General features: G+C 38.3%; 1 pseudogene; it reads right to left on the bottom strand.

Annotated features, from left to right (window-relative positions):
* Positions 1 to 8,689: 8,689 nt before the first annotated feature.
* LOC119625166 (large ribosomal subunit protein uL24 pseudogene) lies at positions 8,690 to 17,678 on the bottom strand (annotated as a pseudogene).
* Positions 17,679 to 19,464: the final 1,786 nt, after the last annotated feature.

The raw sequence follows: 19,464 nt of genomic DNA, 5'->3' as shown, positions 1-19,464 counted from the left end.
TTCAACCATTTAAAGATTCAAGCCAGGAGGGATCTCTTTTCCAAATACCTCTCTACAGACTGATAGTCCTCTCCAGAGCATGACTTTTCCATTATATTCACCAAAATATAGTACACACAATCTGAACAATTCCACAACTATATTACTATCCTCTTGGGCAATCTCAGGGACAAACTATAGCTAGATGAGGTAAGTTACTGCTGTATGTTGCTTCATTCGCTCAGTACAGCCTGAAAGCCATAAACTACCTCTCTTAAGCAATCTCAATTCCCCCCTTGAATCCTAACTCATGACATCACTTTCCTTTCTAGTTCACTCTACTTCCATTCTCAAGCCAAGGGCAAATAAACCTTTCTTTAAAAAACTGTATCTTATAGATGCAGGGTCCCTTTCTGGCTGGATGAGCTTCAGATTAAAACAGCAATCCTTGCAGCCATTTGAGTGTCCAACCTATCCAGAGCCACTGGGATTGAAACCACAGATACCTCATGATCAGCCTTCTTTCCTTTATTTCGGAAATGTAAAAATATCTGGAGATCTCCTGAGCTCCACCTTTAGTTACCAGCCCCTTCTGAGCATGTTCTTTTTTTTTTTTTTTCCCCTCGTGTTCTTGACTGTCTGAATTCAGAGTTTCTTTAAACCCTTATTTCCTCACAGCAACCCTGTGTAACCCCTCACCATGTTCTCTCCTCCCTGTCTCTAAACATACAGAATCAACATCAACAACTTGCCTGAGTGGCCCCTATTTTCTAGCATTCAGGGATCACTATCACTTTGCTATTATCTCTGTACTTTCCCCATTATATTCTCAAATACAATAAAATGACAGCACATTTTACCTCAGTTATATTTTAATCCCTGTCTCTGGATTTAAATCCAATTTGGGCGAATGAGGCAAAGGGTAATTCAGAGGATATCTGATAAGATGTACCACAGCAAAAGAGAATGAGAATGTACTTTAATGCTTACTGATTTTAATATTTTGTTATGAATTTTTAAACATACACGAAAGTTGAGGGAGAGTATATTAAACCTTCAGGGATTTACCACCTAGCTACTACAATTATTATAATATGCTATGTTTTTATTTTTATTTTTGTTTCCAAGACAGAGTCTCATTCTGTTGCCCAGGCTAGAGTGCAGTGGCACCATCTCGGCTCACTGCAACCTCTGTCTTCCAGGTTCAAGTGATTCTCCTGCTTCAGCCTCCCGAGAAGCTGGGATTACAGGTGCGTGCCACCATGCCCAGCTAATTTTTGTATTTTTTGCAGAGATTTGGTTTCACCATGTTGGCCAGGCTGGTCTTGAACTCCTGACCCACTTTGGCCTCCCAAATTGCTAGGATTACAGGCATGAGACTCCAAGCCTGGCTTGCTTATGTTTATTTTTTAAACAAACATTTTTGGTCACCATATTGTATTAAAATGGTTTTCCCCCAAGATCAATCTGCCCTTTATTCTATATACAGTCCTGAAACCAAACTGAAACACAAGGGGAAAAAACAGTGGTGAGGCAGAGGGGAGATAAAGAAAAATGGATTGCATGTAAGTCTTTTAATTCCAGCAGTAGCTCTTTCATATTATTGTTACCACATACGCCAAGTTGCAATGCAAAGTATGATAAATTCCCCTTTGAAACAATGGCTAAAGGGAATTCTAGATTATTGGAGTTTACTTTTCTTTAATCAAACTAGTGTTGTCATAGCTACCCTATGCTGCATTCTTCTGTGAAACCCGTGGACAGAAGATTGGATCAGTTTCAATCTAGGCAGGTTGAGGTCTAAGGATTTCTACTTATGGTGAAGTATTAGCAGCTGCAGCAGCTGTGAGAAGAGGGAAGAAACTTTCAAAGAACTAAAATAGTACAGTCTGGTTTACCTCACTTCTAGGTAGTTGAACAATTTGGCAAATTTGCAGCTGAACAGTAGTCAGTTACAGCCATGCTTCTAGAGGAAATGAATCAAATGATAGTGCAAAGCTGTGATGAGTGTAGTTATTTTCATATTTCATTGATTTCCTGATGAAAGAATTCAAAACATATTGTTATAGGGAGCTGAACTGGGTGGCTTGTTAATTAATACCTTAGAGGAGAGAAAAGTGACCTTGATTAAGTTGGTAAAATGTTAGTCTGAAACCAGAGTGTGAAATCAGAGGCGACACATACAAGGTGAGCCTAAGCACAAAGAAACACATAAATTCAGTTTGAGAAACAATCCTTTCCACTACACTTTTCATTTGACAAGTTTGTACTAAACAATGTTTCCACCTTGATGAGAAAACTTTAAAGTTCTTTAGACAAACTGAAATCATTTCCCACATCAATGGCAAAATCAACAAAGATAGACGAAAATTCAGCTTTCAAAATAACATTAAGAAGATTACGGCCGGGCGCGGTGGCTCACGCCTGTAATTCCAGTACTTTGAGAGGCCGAGGCAGGTGGATCACCTGAGGTCAGGAGTTCGAGACCAGCCTGGCCAACATGGCGAAACCTCATCTATACTAAAAATGCAAAAATTAGCCAGTTGTGGTTGTGGGTGCCTGTAATGCCAGCTACTTGGGAGGCTGAGGCAGGAGAATCACTTGAACCTGGGAGGCGGGGGTTGCAGTGAGCTGAAATCACACCACTGCACTCCAGACCGGGTGACAGAGCAAGACTCCTTTTCAAACAAAACACCACCACTAACCTTACCAGGAAGGTGAGGAGTGGGTTTTTCAAAAAACGTTTAAGAATAGTTGAAGAGGGCAGGGTGCGATGGCTCAGGCCTGTAATCCTGGCACTTTGGGGGGCCGAGGCAGGCGGATCACAAGGTCAGGAGATCGAGACCATCCTGGCTAACACGGTGAAACCCCGTCTCTACTAAAAATACAAAAAAAAATTAGCCGGGCGAGGTGGCGGGCGCCTGTAGTCCCAGCTGCTGGGGAGGCTGAGGCAGGAGAATGGCGTAAACCCGGGAGGCGGAGCTTGCAGGGAGCCGAGATCGCGCCACTGCACTCCAGCCTGGGCGACAGAGCCAGACTCCGTCACAAAATAAATAAATAAATAAATAAATAAATAAATAAATAAATAAATAATAGTTGAAGAGGCTGGGCGCAGTGGCTCATGCCTGTAATCCCAGGACTTTGGGAGACCGAGGCGGGTGGATCTCGAGGTCAAGAGATCGAGGAACCTGGGAGGCAGAGGTTGCAGTGAGCCGAGATCGCACCACTGCACTCCAGTCTCGCGACAGAGAGAGACTCTGTCCCACCACCCCCTGCCCCCGCAAAAAAAGAATAGTTGAAGAAAAAGAGAAACTTTAAGGAGAAGACATTGTATTCGGTCATAATTCCCTTTCTTTTAGGTAAAGCCATAAAAATAAATAAAAATGTATGTTACTTCTCTTTCCAAAGTGTGGCATTAGTGGTGGACTTTTTAGAAGGAGTCCTCTGTCAATGAAGAAGGTAGTTTTAATTGACTTCCCACTCTCCCTAACAGCAAATGGTTTGGCTTGTGACTAAGTCTGTGATGGAACAGCTCCTCTTGGCTAAAACAGTCTACTCAAACCCCTTCTTTAAAATGTCATATATTCACATAGTTCAAACTTGAAAAAAAAAGTTAAAAGGCACAGTGAAAAGTGTTGCTCTCACTCTGTATACTATTTGCATAACTCTCTTACACACACACAACCATGATCAATATTATTTTCTTAAATGTTCTTGCAGAGTTTCTTTACACATACACCAGAAAATATGAATATACAGTCTTATTCCTTCACTTTTTACAAAAAGCAGCATAAAATATACACTATTTTATACACCGCTTTTAATTTTACATTTAACAATACATCTTGAGGCTCAATACTAGGGAGCTTCCTCATTCTTTTTTTAAAAAATACCACTGTGTAGTACTCCACTCTGTAAATGTACAATAACTTTTTAACCATTCTCCTACTGATGGGCACTTGAGTTATTTCAAATTGTTTCAAACATTTAAAACATGTTTTAAATTTCAAACAATACTGGCATGGATACAGGCACACATTAGTCATTTCACGTGTGGGCAAGTATATCTGTAAGTATAAATTCCTTAGAAGTACAATCCAGCATCAATGGGTATATGCAATTTTGGTTTTAATAAATATTGCAAAATTTCCTTCCATCAGAGTTGTCTAATTTCAACTGTCCCTAACGTATAAGAGGGTCTGTTTTCCTACGATCAAGCTCTTACACCATTACCAATCTGAAAAAAATGGTATTCCAGTGTAGTTTCAGCATGTATTTATCTTATTTTAAGTGAACTTGATCATCTATGTATGTTTACATCTATTTATGTTTACAAGTCATTTGCATTCTCTTCTATGACTTGAATATACATATTTTTGCTGATTTTCTTATTATATGGTTGGGCTCTTATTAGTTTCTAGTAGCTCTTTATGAGTTAGATTAGCATTTGTCTATGATTTGGGTTTCTCAATTTATCATTTATCTTTTGACTTTGTTCATAGCTTTTTTGTTAAATTTACTATTATATTTTATGAATTCTGAATTTTAAGTCACAAATATAACTCCCTTCTCCACTGCAATGTTAAAAAGAAATTCTGTGCTTTCTTCTAATATTTATATGCTGTCTGTATTTTATGTATAGATCTTTGATTCATTTGAAATTTATACTGGTTTTACTGGAGTATGCCTCCTCTCAGCATCCATTAAAATCCTTCCTGTCAGATATTATAATTGTATATCTAAAAAATTCAAGAGACTTGACAGAAAAACTCTTTAGCAAAGTATTGGGGCACAAAATTAATATGCAGAAATCAAATAACAAATAGTATGAATATACAATGGAAGAAAGTACCCATCTAAATAGGAAAAAAGACATCTCTTCCTTCAGATAGTCTATTATCATTTTTTAAAATGTTCATCTTTTCCTTACCGATCTGAAATGCTGTCTCCATCATATATTGAATTGAAGTATGCTTTTGGAATTATTTCTGGACTTTCTATAACGTTCTGTTGGTCAATTTGTGTACTGATGAATCAACACCACACTGTTTTAAGTATTTAGGTTTTTATAATATGTTTTAATATCAGATAGTGCTAATTCCTTCTCTGCTCCTTTTTCTCAGAGTTTTCCTGATTTATTTTGGTAAATTATTTTTCTTTATAAACTCTATGATGTTTGCCTAGTTTCACAAAAACCCACTGTCAATATTTTTCTTATGGGTCTCATGTTGAAATTATAAATTAGCTGATAAAGAATTGATATTTTTTGGATGTTAACTCCACTGAAGAGGTACATCTTCCCTTTGTTCAAAATTTCTTGTATTTCTCTCAAAAGTCTCTTACACTTTTCTGTATTTCATTTTGTTTTTCTATGTAAGTGGGTCCTTTCTTCCATTACATATTCGTACTGTTTATTGTTTGAGTTCTGTATATTAATTTTGTGCCTTAATACTTTGCTAAACGGTTTTTTAGTCAAGTCTATTGAGTTTTCTAGGTGTATGATTGTAATACCTGCAGGAAGAATCCTGATGAATGCCACGAGGGAGAAGAAATTGTGCTTTGCAAAGTTTAATGAATGGAGGTTTCTTCTGACAAATCCCAGAAATGGCAAATATGGTTATATTATGGACTCTTTGGTACCCTAGACTAGACCACATGATGACAGGTGTTCAAAAGGTATAGAGTTATTTTAGGAGGGATACACCTGAATGAGGATTGTATTAAAACAGGAATACTGCATTATTATCTTAACATCAGCCGTCATTCTTGCCATCACATCTCATATATATATATATGTGTGTGTATATATATATATGTGTGTGTGTATATATATATATCTCCCTCTCTTTATTTAAAAAAATTAACAAAAACAAAACTACCTATTTGTTACTACTCTGTTATTACCAAAAGTTTAAAAAATATCTCTGGGCTGTCTATGTAAGGCTTATTGGAGTTTAACTTTAGTACAGTATGGTAAAAGAAATTCAACCAGGCACGGTGGCACATGCCTGTAATCCCGGCACTTTGGGAGGCTGAGGTGGGTAGATCACCTGAGGTCAGGAGTTCAAGACCAGCCTGGCCAACATGGCAAAACCTCGTTGCTACTAAAAAACATGAAAAATTAGCAGCTGGGAGCAGTGGCTCACACCTGTAATCCCTGCACTTTGGGAGGCCGAGACAGGCGGATCACAAGGTCAGGAGGTCGAGACCATCCTGGCTAACACGGTGAAACCCCGTCTCTACTAAAAAAATACAAAAAAAAAAAAAAAAAAGCCAGGCGTGGTGGTGGGCACCTGTAGTCCTAGCTACTCGGGAGGCTGAGGCGGGAGAATGGCATGAACCCGGGAGGCAGAGCTTGCAGTGAGCCAGGATAGCATCACTGCACTCCAGTCTGGGTGACAGAGTGAGACTCTGTCTCAAAAAAAGAAAAAAAAAAAAAGAAAAAAAAAAAGAAATTCAGTTGTAGGCAATCAACTATCCATCAATCTTGCAGTACGATTGTGTTTAACTAGCTTGAATGAGTTGCTTTGTGCTTGTGATGGGCACAGCAAATCCTCCTTGCCGAAAGTTTCTAAACCTGCCTCACCTAACAGTGATCTCCTTTGTTGATCTTCAGGGCATGGTGTCTCATCTGTTTAGTTTGGCCTTTTATTTGACTTTCATTGACTTTGTGGCCAAGCCTGTTTTCTTTGTTTGATATGTTAGCTCAAATATGTAGGTGAACTCAACCACTTAATTATGGGCATGTAATTTTTAAAAATGGCACATACTGGATTTGATGAGATAATCTAATTTTTCCTAGTAAGTAGAGAAATAAATGTTTGACTTAAATAATATCTTACTATCTTTTGAAGAAGTTGTCCAACTGTCTTTTGCTATGAGACACAGGCTTCTGTTTGCTGAATTTCTGCCAGTTTTTTTTTTTTTCTATATATACATTTCTCTACCTTAAATTAGATGGGGACAATGTGTCTTCTTTAAGTGCTTCCTAGAATATTACTACCTTTAAATGCTAGCTTCTGAAAAGCTGCAGCTGTCACCCAAGTCTTAGTACTGAGCTAGACGTTGTAATGTGAAATTTAGTATGTTGAAGAATATTTTCATTTGCAGTACATCTCAAGCCATGTTTCTAATTGTTAGAGAAAACATAAGCATGGATATTGGACAGTTGTGTCAGTTAATATAAAATATGTACAATAGAGAAATGAATGTGTGAATATGTAGATTTATACTATTGGTACTAAAATTCTGACTTTAGTAAATTCAAACTTATTGCCTTGTTTCAGCTATGGTTTTAATATTTTATCTGTCTTCTACAAAATTCTCTAAAGAAAGCCAAGGTATAAAATGCTTTTAAAATCCCAGATTTTTATATACATTTTAGTTTTCTCCTAGACAATACTTCTGAAATTAAACCAGTGAAACTTCAGATCAGATAACATAAAGAATTGAAATCTTAAGGCACTTATTATTGTCTTTATTGTCTGAGAGATACTGGCAATTGTGAGGCTTCTGTTGGCTCCAAATATAAATTACTTCTATAAATGTTCCTGTAGAATGTCTGTTTATGGGCTAGAGACCTTAGGGGAAGTTAGGAAGGGTGTTGTCTTATTTTATGGGCCTTCTTGTTTGCCAACATACTTGAAGTTTCAATATTCAAAAGTCATTCATATAATCTCTTCTTTTATTGATGTGGTTTAAAAAAATTTCAGGTACCTACTTGCAAATGTTTCCCAAGAACATTTCCTTATATCTAGGGTGTGCCATTACATTTGCCCTCTTTCTTTTTCCTTTTTTGGATTATTTTTAAAACATAGTTGTTTTCAAAGGTAATGCATCTTTCAAAGTAAAGAAGACTTCCAGAAGAACAGAAGTAGAGCCAGGCTCAGGTTTCTTCACATGGTCAGCAGCAGGGCAAAGGAGTGCCCTTTCTACTGTTTTATAATTGACAAAGAGAGGAGAACTCTTTCATAAAGAGGGCCCTACTTGTATTCCTGGAAGTCTTTGATTATGTCTTTCTTCTGGTGCAAACTGATATCAAATCACTAAGTAAGAACTTAAAACCATCCTCTACCTTTTGAGTAGTGGGAATGTGGGGTAGCAGGTGTACCACAGGAATAGGGCTAAGATTTTTAAAAATATATTTTAGCAGTTTTTAATAAAAATTGTGTATAAGATTATTTCCTTCTTCCTTTCTTTTCTTCCTTCCTTCCTTCCCTCTCTCCTTCCTTCCTTCCTTCCTTCCTTCCTTCCTTTCTTTCTTTCTTTCTTTCTTTCTTTCTTTCTTTCTTTCTTTCTTTCTTTCTTTCTTTCTCTCTTTCCTTCCTTCCTTCCTTCCTTCCTTCCTTCCTTCCTTCCTTCCTTCCTTCCTTCCTTCTTTCTTTCTTTCTTTCTTTCTTTCTTTCTTTCTTTCTTTCTTTCTTTCTTTCTTTCTTTCTTTCTTTCTTTCCTTCCTTCCTTCCTTCCTTCCTTCCTTCCTTCCTTCCTTCCTTCCTTCCGTCCTTCCTTCCTTCCTTCTCTCTCTCTCTCTTTCTTTCTTTCTTTCTTTCTTTCTTTCTTTCTTTCTTTCTTTCTTTCTTCCTTTTCTTTCTTTCTTGACAGGGTTCATTTTGTTGCTCAGGCTAGACTGCAGTGACATGATCATGGCTCACTGCGACCTGGAACTCCTGGGCTCAAGCAACCCTTGCCTCGGCCTCCCAAAGTGCTGTAATTACAAGCGTGAGCCACTGCACCTGGCCTCTTGCATCTTCTGAATTGTTTCTTCCTCGAATTTGTCCTTTCCCTTTTGTACTTAGTGAGATTTGCCTTTTGGTTCAAGGATATTTTTGCACTCTTTGTCCAGTTTTAGCTTAGTGGCAACCATCCTGCTGGGGTGAATTCCCACAGGAACAGTTGTGCCATTAGCCTTCTCCCGCTGCATCTGTTCAATGTAGATCATATATTTCTTCCTCTAAACCTGGACTATTTTGCCAATTTCCTGGCCTTTGTAGTGTCCTTGGACAACCTGTACATTATCATCGTTTTGCATGAACATGGATTGAACGTTCCGTTTCTGTCTTAGCTCTTTGGAAAGTGGGGAAGACATAATCTTCTTGTGAATGTGGGAAAGTGCATTGAAATGACTTTTCCAGTTCTTGCTCTGGTCACATGTCACAAAGGGACTGGCTTTTGTTTTGGCTACTACTGCTTCTGTGATGGCCCCACAAGAGAAGAGAAGATAGGGTTTTCAGAGTATTTTCTCTAGCCAGAATCTCTTGATCTGCTTGACTGTACAGGTGTTCCATTCCAATCTGCACTCAGTCTCTTGCCCGGCCTACTGAGTTTTTTTTTTCCTTTTCAAAATTTGTGTTTCTAATTTTCACACACTTGGAATCCCAGTTAGGCATTTAGCTGTACTCTTTTACACAAAGATTTGATGACATCTGTTTTTTTGTTTTTTGTTTTGTTTTTTGAGACTGAGTCTTGCTCTGTTACTCAGGCTGGAGTGCAGTGGCACAATCTCAGCTCACTGCAACCTCTGCCTCCTGGGTTCAAAGGATTCTCCTGCCTCAGTCTCCTGAGTAGCTGGAATTACAGGCATGCACAACTATGTGAGGCTAATTTTTGTATTTTTAGTGAGACGGGGTTTCACCATGTTGGCCAGACTGGTCTCGAACTCCTGACCTCAAGTGATCCACCCGCCTCAGCCTCCTGAAGTGCTGGGATTACAGGCATGAGTCACCGCACCCAGCCCCACCCCATCTTTTTTTATTGCTGTTGTTATCGCGTTTTTTTGTTTGTTTGTTTGTTTTCAAAGAGGCATGTTAAAAGAATGGACTCTGGAGTCAGATAAGTCAGACTTTGAGCATATTACGCATGTGCTGACATTTTCCACTTCTAAAATTAGTTATGTAACATCTCGTTGGTAAGTGTTTATAATAAGACCAATCACACAGGACCTGCTATGAAAATTCCATACTTGTAAAGTGCTACCCAGAGCCTGACACGTGATTGGCACTCTATAGGTATGAGTTTCTTTTAAATTTATTTGGGATATTTGCATGTCTATTTATTTTTGTGAAAAGGTTTATGTTTAAAAAATTTTAAAAATATACTTTCATTCATACATCAAATATTGTTGTGCTCTTCTTTATGCCAGGTACAGGTTTAAAAGCTGAAAATATGTAGTAAATAAAACTTAGAATAGGCCAGGTACAGTGGCTTGTGCCTGTAATCTCAGCACTTTGGAAGGTGGAGGCAGGAGAATCACTTGAATCCAGGAGTTCAAGACTAGGCTGGGGAGTACAGTAAGACCCCATCTGCACACACACACAAAAATTATTTAAAAATTAGCCAGGTGTGGTGACTCATGTCTGTGGTCCCAGCTGCTCAGGAGACTGAGGCAGGAGAATCACTTGAGCCCGGGAGGTTAAGGTGCAGTGAGCCATCGTCGAGCCACTGCACTCCAGCCTGGGTGAAAGAGGGAGACCCTGTCTCGAAACAAACAAACAAACAAACCAACCCAAAAAACAAAATGAAAAAACCAATACTATTTAACAAATATTACTTTTATACAAGAATTTATGTTCTTCTGGGGAAGACAAACATTGAACAATATAAACATGTGAAATATATAGTGTATCAAATGATGATCACCATTGTAGGAGAACAAGTTGTGCCAGGAGCAGGTAACATTTGAGCAGAGACTTGAAGGAGAGGAGGGAGTGAACCATTTGAATACTTGGTGGAAGAGACAATGGCAAGTACTTTATCCTGAAGCAAAGAGGCAGGTGTGTCTGGGGAGAGTAGGAGATGCAACCAGAAAGATAGCAGAGGCCCCATCATGTGTCACCTTGGAGGCGGTGTAAGGACTTTGGGTGTTACTCTGAATGGAGGGGATTGAGCAGAGGAATGATAATATCTGACTATGGTTTAACCAGAAAGCAGTCTGACTCCTCTGTTGAGAAGATACTGCTAGAAGGACCAGAACAGAGGCAGGGAAGATCAATGAGGAGGTTACTGTAGTGATCCATACAAGTGGTGGTGGTGGCTTGAATCAGAGTTGTGGGTAGCAAAGGAAGCAGTCAGAAGGGGTTGTAATCTGGATATATTTTGCATATAGGGGCTGAAGGATTTTTGTAGGGTGTGAGAAAAAAGAGACAAATAAAATTCTGGATGACTCTAAAGATTTTAGCTTAAGAAACTGGAGTCGTTGGTAAATGAAAGATTAAGACTGGGACATTAACATGTTTGGAAATGAGAATGAGGGACAGATCAGAAGTGTGGATTTAGGTATGTTAAATTGGAGATTAAAATGCTTATTAGACTAAGAAGAGAAAATGTTCATTAGGGTTTTAAGCCACATAAGTAGACTGTGGATACCAGAAGATGGATATACGTAGCCAAGAGACCCACTAGCCCAAGGATTAGGATGAAGAAAAGCTGGAGATGAGGAGGAACTACCTGGCTTGCACATGCATTGCTCATAATGAAACTTAATTTGGGGAATGTATTTTGAGGAAATCTATCTATATTCACCTCACTTCGCAATTCAAACTTTTAGAGAGTGAGACGTTTGCTTCGTTGAAATAACAAATATTGCATATCTATTGGTTAAGAAGCTTAGAACTCCAGAAAACGTCAGAAAACTTCAGGAAATTTCTATGGAAAGTAGACCAAAAAATTATCTCCATATCGAAGAGACTAAAGTCTCTAAAAATAAAACAAACCCCAAGCCTTGAACAACGATTAGTAAATTTAGAAATGGCTTACAAATACATCTAAAGCAGAAAAGTGGGGTAATGAACAACATTGAGAGGTGATGGCCAGTGTTTTCAGTGAGCAGAGCCATATAAGTCATTTAGAAATGACTTACGTTGGCCAGGCTGGTCTCAAGCTCCTGACCTCAAGTGATCTGCCCACCTTGGCCTCCCAAAGTGCTAGGATTACAGGCTTGAGCTACCGTGTCCAGCCCTCCAGCTCTTACATAAGAAAGAAATCAATGACTATTTATTTGAGCCATTGTTGTTTTCACTTTCACTACAGAGGCTAGACTTGAATCCCATGGCCCTTCTAATAGAGGCCAGAGCTAAAGTACAGTAGCAATTGTTCTCTATTATCTGTTGATAGAGAAAATACATAATGACAATGAGATATTATAAATGCAAGAAGGTTTTAAGTAAATTTTTATTTAATTAATCACAACTACATACACTTGAAAAATAATAGTACTTACACAGATGAGATGTATTGCTTGTTCACTCTACTGATGTTGTGTGAACTAGCATGTGGATTTAAGAACTCTTTGCCAACCTCCTTCTCTAATCTACTTTTTGAAGTCCATGGATTCAGGCCTTAGAGTTAAAAATGAGTTTAAGTAGTATGGGAGCCAGCTCTGAAAGTCTTACACAAATAAAACTTGACATGCCAGTTCAACCATGAAGCTGTTGACTTTAACTAGGTAAGTGAGGAGAGCAAAGGCCCAGAGAGTCCAGTATCTGTAGTGGACATTGTGGTCATTTCCCCAACATCACTTTGCTACTTTTCTGCTGCATAACAGCCATTCCACTTGGGTGAGTGTACTGGGTTGAATAGTTCCTCCCTCAAATTCATATTCACTCAGAACCTGTGAATGTGACCTTGTTTGGAAATAGGGTCTTTGAAGATGTGATCAAGTCAAGAGGAAGTCATGCTGAATTACAGTAGGCCCTAAGTGAATCACAAGAAGAGGGAAATTTAGACAGAGACACAGAAGAAAGGCACCATGTAAAGACAGAGGCAGAGATTGGAATTGTTATGCATCAGGCCAAGGAACACCAAGGATTGCCGTCAACAACTGGAAGCTAGAAGAGATGAGGAGGGATTCTTCCCTGAGCCTTCATGCGGAGCATGGCCCAGCCAACACCTAGATTTTGGACTTCTAGGGCTATACAATAATGAGAGTAAATTTCTATTGTTTTGAGCTACTCAGTGTGTGGTACTTTGTTATGGCAGCCCTATGGAACCAACATAATTGATTGATCCTGCCCTCAGTTGAAGGCTTGTATGACTGTCAAGATGTCTAACAACCGGTACATGATCCACCCAAGCAGAAGAGGGGTCTGCTGCATTGCTGTAACAGGGTCCAAATGAATGCTTGCTTTGCAGGTATTAACTGTTTAACTGCTGGATAGTAGAGAAGTCAGGGGCATTCCAGGCTGGGATGCTGGTACAGGGAACACTTTAGCGGAGAGAGAGGGGAACTTAGAATACTGGCTACTTATCGTCTGGTACAGAAGCATTTCAATATGTTATATACCTATGGGGTTATATCAGCATGTGCCAGGTACATGCTGAAGTTGGTCCCTACCAATATATCTTTCCTTCTTGCCACTACAAATGACTCAAGAATTACCTAAATTGGACCAGTCATAATGAAGCTCAGACTTTGATGTTTTTTTGGCCGAAGGAGAACATGCCTTCTCTTGGGAGATGTAAATGAGAAATAACATGATCCCGGTTGCTGCTAGCTAAAGCTTTGCAACCTGGAAAGAAAGTAGCCTAAGGGCAGACCTAAAAATCAAAGAATGAAAGAACCGAGAGAATGGCAGCCCAGTGGAACTGGAGCTCATCATTTGCACCTAAGTCTCCCATCTTCTGGACTATTACTTATATGAGCCCATAAATTCCCTTCATTATTCATGCAAATTTGAGTTGGATTTCCTGTTGTTTATAACTAGAAGAATCCTAACTGATATAGTCCTTGTGATTTTCTTGGTAGATATTTATTGCGTCCTTCTCTTTGAAACATTTTATTTTGATGTCTGCTACTGTGATTATTTTAAAATTGCCTTTTACCTTTGTGTTCTGCTAATAAATACATGAGATACCAGCCATATATTAAGCAAATAGGACTTTGCTGAAAGACTACAATAAGCCAACTGTGTACTAAATCCTTAGACTGCAACTGCAACTCAAAAGCAAACACACACACACACACACACACACACACACACACACACATACCCCTGCAATTTCCCCCACTGAACTCCCTGACATATATAATAAGTGCTAGTTTGCATTATAGATGCAATAGATGGGCAGAACGGTACAAATGAATGGAAGGGGATCTGTAATCTATGGGGATAATAGAAAAATAAAGGAAGGTATTAATTTAAAGAAATGTGGTTTTGTGAATGAAATTTTCTTCTATAACGATAACTTCAAAAATAAATCAAATGATAGTGCAAAGGTCAATTTAAATGCAGAGGCTAGCAAAGGAATGGAGATGGAGAGAGATGAATAGAGGCGGCCAGGGGAAAATCATGAAGTTTAAACTCTTTTTCCTGTATCTCAGTCTCCAAAATACATCTTTCTTTTGCAGTTCTGGGGGCCATTTCAAAAACAGGGTTAAGGAAGGGCAGAGACAAAGTACCAGTGTTCTCTGTGCCTCACTAAAAAAGAAAAATTTGAGTTGACTCAATTGATGTAAGTTATCTTGAATTACTGTTCATGCATTTGCATACTGAATTTGCAGCTTCTGCTTTGTACTCCTAATGGCAGCTGCTGTCTATACATTGTTAACAATAAATATTTAAAAATGCAATTAGATTTAGCCAGCATTTCAGTTACTTTCAACTGATTTTGAAATTAGTATATTGCTTTCAATAATAATGAAAAATGATTTTAGAAACAAAACTGTAAAAATGATAAACTATCTTTTCCTAGTACCCAATTCATATTAAATTGGTGTCTGAAGACTACCAAACTGAGATTTTATCAATACATGCAGTACCACACATTTCTTATTTTAGTTGCTAATTAGTATTCAGGTGTGCAGTGGAATACATAAAATTAAATGCTAATGCTGCTTCATTTGTGATTTAACATGTACAAGTTACTGTATGCTACATTACCCTGTGTATGCACATGTATAATAGTTGTTTTTTTCTTTGCAATCATAGTATCTTCATGTAGTTATTTTATTCAGTCTTCTGAGGCCATGATATGAATAAATCTTTTTGGTTTAAAAGATCATTACCTTCTGTAGTTTACAAATGAAAAAAAATATATGAGAGTCATTTTTAAAAGGCTTCAATTGAGGACTTAGTTTAATTGACCCAATAGCAAAGACATTTTAGTTTTTCTCTCCATTTTGTTTCACTTAATTTGTGATTAACAGCTACATAAAATTGTGAGCCACCTAATGGAAGTAGTTTTATAAATATTGCATGCCATTTTATGTTCTTCACTCTGTACTTCCCTTATAAAGTATTTTTATGTTAAAAATTTTCAAAGTTAATGTGTGAGGAAGTAACTAGCTACTTTAGTTAGTTAGATTTCTCTTCCCTGAAGAAAATTACTATAATGGTTACTTTTGCTAAAATGCAATTACTGTCACTGTAACAATCAATCATATTTTTATATAAGAAACTTTAACAACTTTTGAATGCATTAAGAAAAGTAAATGAAAAAGACTCACTGTGAAATAAGACTAGACACCCAAACCACCCCCTGCGACCTGACATTTGATAAGAAAAAAAATCTTAGTTACCTCTTTTGCAGTACATTTTATTGCCTTATCTAAGATCACTGTGAAAGTTAAACTATAGTGGTAAGCATGCTTCTCATCATTGAAAAATGCTGTGTATATTCAACAACTATTAGCTATTATTGTTTCTGGTGCACACAGTTTAATCCCAGTTCAACAGAATCCGTAGTCCTCCAGTTTCACAAATTAAACCAAAAGATGCCATTTGAAAAGGTTTAATGTTTGTTATACCCTTATAGATGAAAACATCTGTACATGAAAAATAGAGCTTAGGAAATATGAACTGTATTAGCTCTCAGCTTTAATAAAGAGATCACCAGTTGAGGTCAGCAAAAATTTTTCGTCTCAAAATATTGTGCAGTCATATACCTTATAGACAGTATCTCCCTCCCCCAAAGCATCTATAATAAATATACTAATTATGAAGACAATACTAAATATATTATGAGAGTACTGCTACTCAAAATATTCTACTTCTCAAAAAGTATTAGGAATATGGAAATAGATGACTTGATCCATACTATTATTTAATAACACGTGTATTGACATGATGAATACTTTCATAAGTGACATTAATCAAAGTATATCAAAGAGTAATATGTTATGATTAAAATACATTATTTTATGAGCTTTTGCACTGAACACAAAATTAATGCCTAGTAGCACAGGCAATCATAGCTCTGTTCTCTCTTCTAGTTCATTGCTGCCCCAGTCTCTACCCCTACATCTGTTTCTTCTCATTTTCCCTAATATATTTAATGGTAACTGCATACAACTAGTTTCTCCTAAACTAGACACATGAGAAATATTTTCATTCCTTCTTCCTCCTAGGCTCTTTCCTTCAATCCATTACTTAGTTTCCGTTCTAATCGGAGAAGTCTCTGTAGGCTTCCATTGTCTTCCTTTAGGCCCCTTGTCTACAACCTTCTATAAACCTTCTCTACAACCTCTATAAGGTCTCAGTGTGACCAGTCTCTCTCATCTGTCACAAACCCTTTTCCCTGCTTCCAGAGTTATCTTTCCAAACTCCTTCACATGACATACTGTTCTCGTCCCATTCTGTCTGATCTTACCCCTATCAGCTTCCTGGGCACTCCTACCTACTGTCCCCTGTCCTGCCAGTAACCCAGTTAGTCCAAAGAGCTCTGTAGTAGTGGATACTGCTTTTTCTTCCTGGAATACCCTTTTCTAGGCTTCTGATTACAAAATTACTATTTTTCCATAAATATCTCATCTAAAAAGACTTCTCTGACACCCTCAGGAAAGGTAGATATTTGCTCTTCTGTGCTGTAATAGTCGTTTGAACATAAGTGGCTTACAGCACTTTCTGTGTTTCTTGAATTTTCCTCCATCACTCTGTGAGCTTATCCAGGGCAAGGACCTGTCTTACTCTTTTTAGTATCCCTAGTTCTTGGCTCAGTGCATGACGTAAGGTAGCCCCGCAATACATAGTGAAGGAAGGAGTGAATGATAAATCCTTTCGTACTTTTAGCTGTGAAATGGCTTCAGTACTATGTTACTTCTGGATTCACCTTCTGTCTGGAAAAAAAATCATTAAGAAAAATAATCATTTAAAGTCATGCTGTAAAAATTAGTTTTTACCAATTTACCTAAAAGTAAAATCCATTACAATTAGAAGCCGTTCTTCACTGTTAGAAGCCTCTCCATTCACATAGACACACACACGTAAGAATGTGAGAAAATTCATATAAAAATGTGAGTTGTGAATGACCAATGTGTAACAGCTGCATGCATGATTATTTGTTAATAAAAAATCCCAAACAAAAGCAAACCATTACGGGATATCAGTTGACCATTAGATTTCTTTTATTTCCCTCAAAGTTAAAGCTGGCTATAAAGAGTTCATCTGGTGGCAATTTTTTGAAAGTATTTTAAATTGGGATAGTAGTAGACCAGTGCTATCTATAGAAAATTGCATTTGGTTCTATTGCCAGTGTGTGTTTGTCTCCTTATATTCCATCTGTTATCAGAAAACTAATAAAGGTGCTTCTTTATGCCACTGCCATGCTTTCTAGAAAAGGGAAAATAACAACGTAAATGTCGACATCCTCCCTCTCTCAATTAAAGGAGGCCTTACAATTATTTCCCTTAAAGTACATTTGAATCAGATACCAGTCATTTTAATTTCACCAGAACCCTCATATTCTTTAAGGAGTTGCTCTTCCCTCATGCCGGGGGTTTTGATGGAAATGTCAGTCTCAGTGAAGGGCCGGTTGTGGCTGTAGCAATGGGCAGAAGACCCAAGCCTGTCTGATTATGGTATCTCTTCCTTCTGCCTACAGTGTTTGATGCAAGTGGTGGGCGTATGACCCAGACAGGACAACTTAGAGTCCTTTTGTCAGGAATGTCAGTGTGTGTATCTGTTGGAAGAGAAATGGCTCATTTATTTTTTGTATTTCAAGCTATAAAGATGCACACTTGGGAATACGGGCACTTAGGTTTTCTTCCATGCGAAGAGAGTCCATTTGGCATAGGAAAATGTGAACCTTACACACACTTATAAGCAGAGGCTAGCATAGTTGGGATACTGCCTAACCTTAATGATACGATTTGTACTCCTGAATTGAGGCTATGCCTGAAGCAAGAGTCATCCTTGAATTTCCAGGCATTTGAGCCAATAAATTTTCTCCTTTTTGCTTAAGCAAGTTTGAGTTGGAGTTCTATCACTTGTAGCCAAAATAGTATACATCAGAGAGGAATTATGCTGACAAAAAACAAGTGTTAAGAGTCCTTAAGCGGCCGGGCGTGGTGGATTACACCTGTAATCCCAGCACTTTGGGAGGCCGAGGCGGACGGATCACGAGGTCAGGAGTTCAAGACCATCCTGGCCAACATGGTAAAACCCTGTCTCTACTAAAAATACAAAAATTAGCTGGGCATGGCGGCACATGCCTGTAATCCCAGCTACTTGGGAGGCTGAGGCAGGAGAATTGCTTGAACCGGCACCCAGGAGGCAGAGGTTACAGTGAGCTGAGATCACACCACTGCACTCCAGCCTGGGCTACAGAGCAAGACTCCGTCTGGAAAAAAAAAAAAAAAAAAAAAAAAAAAAAAGAATCCTTAGGCATGAAATTTAATGTTAAATAAATGAAAAGTACTCATAATCTGTCACCAACCCCTAAAAGGAATAACTCCCAAATGTGACAATAAAGAGAAGCGGGGGGAAAAGCTTCTGGACGCAAACTCTCCGATCACTCTCAGTGTTTCCCACACTACAGCACTTGAAAGTTCTAGTGAATCATTTTACTTTATATCTTCCTATTTCAAATACTACTTTTAATTGATTCACAGTAAGAGCTCTAACAGAGTATGCTGGCTTTGGACCATGTCAATTTCCTCAAATTCCCTTCCTATGTGGTTTCAGGTTAGGGTTGGCCATGATAATTATTTGGGCAGGGTTTGGAAGTGGAGGGGAACCATTTTTAGGTTTTGAAGATTGCTGTCAGGCAGGTGCAGTTGCAGTTTGTGTGCAGTATCACAGATTTGCTGCTGGCAAGGGGCAGCTGCTGGGCCCACAGCTGCTACAACTCCCTTAGACTCCTTCAGATTCTGAGAGTCCTGGGCACATACAGCTCTATGCTAAAGGATGCTGGCCTATCCCACAAGTCACCCAGTCACTGGAACTTGAGGTAATGAGTGATTTGGTGAATGTTTAGTTTCTCCTAAAAGGTTCCCATTTGTCCTTGATCTCTCCTACTTCATACCCATCTTCTCCTCCTGACTGCTGGCCCTTGGGCTCAGCACCAGACCTAGAGGCAACAGACATCCTCAACTGTGTAAGGGCCAATTGCTCTAATAAATGAATTCCTTATTCTCTATCACTCATATTAGGCCTGCTTACCTGATTGAACCCTAACTCATACCCATGGTGGTGTATTTTTCATTATTTATTTCTGAAGCCATGTAAGATTTTACCTATTACTGGAAAACAAAATTGATGAGGTTGAAATAATTAA

Source organism: Chlorocebus sabaeus, chromosome 10 (genome assembly GCF_047675955.1).
Source record: "Chlorocebus sabaeus isolate Y175 chromosome 10, mChlSab1.0.hap1, whole genome shotgun sequence".
Classification (NCBI taxonomy): Eukaryota; Metazoa; Chordata; class Mammalia; order Primates; family Cercopithecidae; genus Chlorocebus; species Chlorocebus sabaeus.
The sequence above is the reverse complement of the archived record's forward strand: the minus strand, read 5'-3'. Positions and strand labels throughout refer to the sequence as shown.